The sequence below is a fragment of the Cupressus sempervirens genome, chromosome 6 (genome assembly GCF_028749045.1).
Source record: "Cupressus sempervirens isolate cs-2001-9-10 chromosome 6, ASM2874904v1, whole genome shotgun sequence".
NCBI classification, from domain to species: Eukaryota; Viridiplantae; Streptophyta; class Pinopsida; order Cupressales; family Cupressaceae; genus Cupressus; species Cupressus sempervirens.
The window spans coordinates 256,572,861-256,580,384 of NC_143123.1; positions in this window are offsets into that span (position 1 = coordinate 256,572,861).

Genomic DNA, 7,524 nt, shown 5'->3' on the forward strand with positions numbered 1-7,524 from the left:
CTTTAAAGTACAAAAAAAGGTTACACACCTACAAAAGTGACATCATTTTCTCATCTTTTGGTGCATGTCACTTTTCTGTCACATCCAAAATAAGATTCTACCACTCTAAATTGAGAATGCACGTGAAGTTGCATTCTATACGCATGGACAATAGAAGGAGCTAAGAAAACACACCACATTTACATTTATTTAATAAGTCTATGCAAACCTCTAACAAAAATGCAAACTTGTTAGGTTTTTTCATCCGCACCTAATGTCGTATGTATATGAATTGAGATTGCATATTGAATTATGGTGTCATTCTGCATTCTCTGATACCAATAGATTCACATAGTTGGTTGTCATACAATCATAGGTTAATGTTGAGCATCATTTGGTTTTGAAAATAGTTTAATATTCTCTACTAATCATGGCCAACCACGTGAAGGTGGAAGCTAATTTTCCTACCACCCCAACATCTAAATTCCTCATTAACATCTAAAATATTTAAGAAATGATCAATCTTTAAAGTACAAAAAAAGGTTCTAAACCTGCAAAAGTGACATCATTTTCCCATCTTCTGGTGTATGTCATTTTTTCATCACATCCAATATAAGAATCTGCCACTTTGAATTGAGAATGCACATGCAGTTGCATTCTATATGCATGGACAACAGGTGCAACTGAAAAAATATATCATCATTACATTTATTTAATAGGTCTATTTAAGTTTTTAAAATTATAGACCATCATGAACATTAGAACTCTAGTTCTTATGGCCAAGAGAATGTTTGTAATGATCTATAACTTAAAATACCTAATTAAAAACCTCTAACAAAAAATGCAAACCTATTGCATTTTTTAGCTGCACCTAATGTCATATGCATATGAATTGAGATTGTATATTGAACTATGGTCTCCTTTTACATTGCCTGAAACCATGAGATTCACACGGTTAGTTGGCATGCAGTCATACAAGGTTAATGTTGAGCTTCATTTGGTTTGAAGAATAGTTGAATATTAATTACTAATTAGGGCCAACCACATGAAGGTGGAAGCTCATTTGGGCCCACACCCCCCCCCCACATCTAAAATCTTTAAGAAAGGATCAATCTTTAAAGTACCTAGAATTTCCTTACTGGCTCCTACTACTCTCAGGGGAAGTCCATCTTCATTGCTCACAAGCAATTCATCACAATTACTTACTAATTCTTGTACATCTAACACAAGTACATCCAAGAATGTTCTCATTGTCTCCTACATAAAATGAATCCAATATTACAAAATGTCCCCTAATAAATAATAGTTCAAGTGAAATAAACACATGAAAAATGAGAGAGAAAAAGAGGAATATACTTACCAATAGGTGTTGCCATCACATATGTGGCCATGCTACATGTTGAGTGAGTTTTATTGTTTTTATGTTGTGTCAAGATCTCTTTGTTTATACATACATACATACATACATACATAGACACATTCATATGTGTGTATGTATGCATATATACATATATATGCATATATAGAGATCACAATGGCATGACAACGAGATGCAAAGATCACAAGGGCATGACAATGAAATGCAGCAATCACAAGGGCACATAAATACATACATACATGTATACAAAGAGATCTTTTTTATAGTGCTAAATGACTTACCTCATGATCCTCCACAAAAATAATGCAGACCAAGAAAAATGGGCAAAGTTCACAAGAAATTTTACAAAAACATATCATAGAATATATTTTTAGAAAGAAACAATCCATAACCCAGTTAAATGGGTCTAGTTGTTGATTAGTTGGGTTGGTTACAAATTCCTATATAATTGTCATCAGATTAGGTACAATAAAATGAATGAGATGTAAAGATCACAAGGGCACGACAACAAGATGTAGAGATCACAATGGAACGTCAACAAAATGCAGCAATCACAAGGGCATGGCAATGAAATCCTAGATCTCCACTGATTTCCACAATCCACAAGATCTCTCTATATATACATACATACATAAATAGACACAAACATGTGTGTGTGTATGTATATATACACATATATATACATATGCATATGCATATCTACATACATGCATACATATATACATACATACTATGTGTGTGTGTATACACAGAGATATTTTTTAGGTGCTTATTAGATCTTAGCACAACAAAAAAGTTGATCTAGCTACATACATATTCCAGAATCCAAATAATAAAATAATAAAACTAACTCAACCTGTGCTAAGTGACTTACCTCAAAATCTTGCACACAAATAATACAGAGTTAATGGCTAATATGTATATATAATGTATGTGTGTAGGGGAAATATAATGCCCATTAAAAATGACATTAACTTGCCCATTTTTCCTGGTCTATATACATACATACATACGTACATACATACATACATACACATACATACATACATACATACATGTACACATACATATATACAAACATACATACATACATACATACACCTGCATCCTTTGCATGGTTTATAAGTAATGTCATTGTGGCAAAGGCTTCTACAAGGGAATGAGTCTCGTGATTATGACATTTACACCAAAAAAATGGGGAATGATTAATGTCATGTTTTCTTTTCTTTTTTGTTTATTTTGCGCAGTCCTCCATATGGCCTATAGTAATATATGTATTGCATCTGCATTTGCTTTGTTGTTGCTTATAAGAGTGTTTCAAGGTTGGGACCACTTCAACATCCTTTGCATGGTTTAGAGGTAATGTCATTGTAGCAGAGGCTTCTGCAAGAGAATGAGCCTCGTGATTATGGCATTTACACAAAAGAAGAACTTGCTTCTTCAACTCCTTACAATCAACTCTTCACTAAAGTTATTCTTCTAGTAGTGAGAATAGCTGCTACAAATTCCTAGGAGCAAAGGGACCCTGAACCTATGCTACATTTTCTGGAGACATGGGAGGAGTATTCATAACATTTTGGATCATATAGGTATTCCCAAATTAACAATAATAGTAGATACTTGGGATCCTCACAGGGAGAGCATACCAATACATGCATGGTTACATCCTTGGTTTCCATTGTTGGGTCATTGTATGGAACCTTTTTATCAAACCATTCATTATAAATTGGGGAACGTGCTTCATGCCTGGCATTCAAGTGATGCATCTACATATGGAATTTTATCACCTTGGAAAATTGTATTTGATCCTGCTAGGTGGGTACAACTTATGGTTCATTTTATTGTACCTAATTTGACGAAATTTTTATAGGAATTTGTAATCAACCTAGCTAATTAGCAACTAGACCAATTTAACTGGGTTATGGTTTGTATATATATGTACACATGCACGCGCGCGCGCGCACACACACACACACACACACAAATAATAGTAATATATGTATTGCATCTACATTTTCTTTGCAATTTCTTATAAGAGTGTTTCAAGGTTGGGAACCACTTCAACATCCTTTGCATGGTTTAAAGGTAATTTCATTATGGTAGAGGCTTCTGCAAGGGAATGAGCCTCGTGATTATGGCATTTACATAGAAGTAGAACTTTCTTCTTCAAATCCTTACACTCAACTCTTCACTGGAGTTATAATTCTAGCAATGAGAATAACTGCTACAAATTCATGGGAGCCAAGGAACCCTAAACCTATGCTACATTTTCTGGAGACATGGAAGGAGTTTTCATAACATTCTAGATCATATAGTGATGCCCAAACTAAGAACATCAGTAGATACTTGGGATCCTCATAGGGAGAGCATGCCAATACATGCATGGTTACATCCTTGGCTTCCATTGTTGGGCAAGTGTATGAAGCCTTTATATCAAACCATTCGTTATAAATTGTGGGATGCACTTCATGCCTAGCATTAAAGAGATGCATCTACATATGAAATTTTATCACCTTGGAAAACTGTATTTGATCCTGCTAGCCAAAAACAAATGATTGTTGGAGGCAGCATTTTTTCCAAAGTGGCAGTAGGTTTTGTATCATTGGCTTTGTGCAAATCCTGATTTTAATGAAGTAACAAAATGGCTTGTAGGGTGGAAAGGAGTATTTCACCCCGAGCTTCTTGTGCCAAAATCTCTCTATATACATACATACATAAGAACACACACACATTTGTGTGTGTGTATATATACATATAATGACTTAAAATAGTTAAGTGCTACCTAACTATGTCCAAGGCATTTGCACACTGGAGGCATACTCTACCTATCAAGTTGCCTACATATTAGTATCCACGAGATCAAGACCCTTGAGATGCTCACTCTAACGAATATGTAGCTCTGGTTTCTAATTGTTTTGATGTAGTTGTATTCTTATAATTGTTGGTGAGCTTTACTCACCTTGTAGCGTATACCCCTAGTTCACATTTTTGCTATTATTGCCGAACTCTTTTAGGTTAGTTTCATGCTTGATGATTAGTAGCTTTGTTTATAGATTATTAGATATTATTTTAGATTCAGTTGATTTATGATGAGATTGTGGATATTGTATACTTCATGTATGTATGATGATTAGTACAGTGTTTTCAGTTATTGATGATGATTAGCTAGATGGTTTATTATCATATGTGTTTTCTTATGGATACTTACCCCATACTACATGTGTATGGTGTGCGTGTTTGTTTTCTTTATGTATGGCATTTCTGATGTGGTTAAGGAAGGGAGTTGTAGTCACCTGCTAGTCATGATCTACACGATGCACCACTTCCTACTATTGCCTGTTTAGCTTAAAATATAGTGTTTGTACATGGGTGGGTTTTATGCAGGTTGGAAGCACCACGTATTGACTTCCTTGAATTGCCAAGATGAGCGTACCCTATCGCATTATCTCAATGGTAAGAGAGGGGAGATAAATTATTGAGTCCAAATCCTAAACCTTTAACCCATTTGTCCTAATTAAAAATTAGGACAAGTATCTGAGTTGAGTACCCTTCGAATGCGTCAAATGACATTAATTCATGATTATAACCCTTTAGTTTGATTTGGTATGTGTTTTACTATGATGGGTGAATTTTCTATTAATTAAGTCTAATTAAAAGATTAAATTAATGGTTTAATTTAATGAAAAATTATTATGATATTATGATATTTAAATATATTTAATTAATTGAGAAATTAATTAAATAAAAAGAATTAAATTTGAAGATGAAAGTTATAAGTATAACTTTAGAACGTGATAATATTTATTTAATTTAATAATAATATATTTAGAGTGCATTTTTAAATAAATGCTAAATATTATTGTTATTTAAGTTAATAAATATTTTATCAATTAAGTTTTGAAACTAAATTAAAGAGTGAAACGATATTAAATTATTAAAAGTTTTAAGTTTGCATGATGTATGCATCAGATTAAAATATAAGAAATCAATTAAAAGACAAAACAGGTGGATTTAATAAAGATATTTTATTGCATAAAGTGCATGCATGGGATTAAAATTAATTAATTAATTAAAGGATGAGTCAAGTGAAAAGTAAAATAAAGTTATTTTATAATTTAATAAATGTGCATGGAAAAGATAAAAGAAAGATAAATAAAAGTTAATTTAGAGTTTGAGTCTGGTAAGCATGGAGTTCTCCTGGGTGAACGCACAATTAGTGCCTCAATTTAAGGAGAGAACTCCTTATCACCAATGGAGGGTTCATTTTTTGAGTTTGGAAGAGGAATTTGGGAAAATTCACAGAGAGAATTTTTTGGAAAGAAGTGAATCCTTGCACAATCTTCAAGTGGTTGCGAGTTAGCAGCAGGTTCAAGTAGGGTCTTGTGTTTTGATCACTAATTGAATTATGTTATTTAGATAATTCTTTCTTCTTCATGATTGTTGAGATCGATTCTCTAGATTTTGTTGCATGAATCTGTCGCTCTCTTGTTCTGAATCTTTTGCTATTCAATTCCATTTGTAGATCTGGGTTGAAAAACTAATTAGAAGGCCTTGTTCTACAAATTGAAAGAAATTAGTTTTAAAGTAGGGAGGGTTGAGATTTTAAAGAAAATTTAATTTAGAAATTTGAATGTTAATCAAACCTTTTTATTAGATGATTTGGGAAAGATCTGAAATTGAAATTGGACATTCTAAATTGAAAAGAATTTGTATGGTTGCTAGTAATTCTTCTATCAGAGTATATTTGTAAATATATTTTATATATATAATAAATATATATTATTAAAAGTTAATAATATTGGAAGGGGTTTGTTTTTAATAAAAAAAATTATATATATAATTTCATTTAATTTAAAAATTATAATTAAAAAAATATATTAAAATGGGGTGGGCAAGGGCCACAAACCCCCCCACTCCCCTTTTCTTCCTTACCTCCTTCCATGTGCAGTACCCTGTGTATGTAGACATACTGTTGTACGCAATAGCAATAATAATTGCTGACTACGACAATAGGCCATCTGCGGTTGCAAGTGGCCACACGGTGGCAGCCTTAAAAGGTCGATTGGTAGGCCTAAAATGCTACATTAATGCATTAAAAAATAATTTGATTTGTATTTTTATTAAATTTTTAATTTTTTTAAATATAATTAAACATAATAAATTTATTAAATGTTTTAAAAATTTATAATATATGTTAATAGTAAATTGTTAATATTATATAATTAGTTAATAATTATTAAATATTAATTATTAAATAATTCATAAGAGTTATAATTTTTAATAATTAATAATTATTAAATTTAGTAATTATGAATTTATAAATGAGACTAATTGGAATTAATATAAATTCCATTTAATTATGATAATTATATTTATTATTTAAAATTTGATTATTAATGAAATTGGGATTATTTTTATTTAATAATCACTTATTATTATTTTAATAATTTGATGAATGATTATTAATACTTTTAAGTCATGATGTGATTTCTATTATTATAAAAATGAGAAAGGGTTTAATTATAAGGGGCTACTGAGGAACTTATAGTACAACTGGAAACTTAAACTTTATTGTTTAACTCAACTTTGTATTCTCAAATCAAACCAATTGTGAGACTATGATGTTTTCTATGTACCATTTATGTTTTGAGGTGTTGGGGTTGACTTAGCTTTGACCAGTCCTAGGATGTTTACTAGAGGCTTGGGGGTTATGTGTTGGTGATGTCATGCTAATGTTGATCTCGATCTTGATTACTTTTACTTAACCATGATAATATGATGATATGCTCTATGATATGTTTGTATTTATTGTTCATTATTGCTTTTCAGTGATCTTGTGTGACACTGAGGTGGATGATTGACTTACTTGACTTAACCATTTATGAGTCCTCGATTAGTTTTACTTGGGTTACTTTCCAATCGCCTTGATGGGACTGAAGTGTTTTCTTTGATCTTGATGATATCATGTTGTGACATGTTTGACTTAACCATTTTGTGTTGTTGATCAATATTAGTGGGATACTTTCCTATTGCTCATTGAGAACCGATGGATATTGTGATTTATCTTTGATGCTTTCTAGTTGCTCATAGAGAACTAATGTGATTATTATGATTATCTTTATGATGCTTTCTAGTCACATGTGTATGACTGAGTTGGTTTTTATATG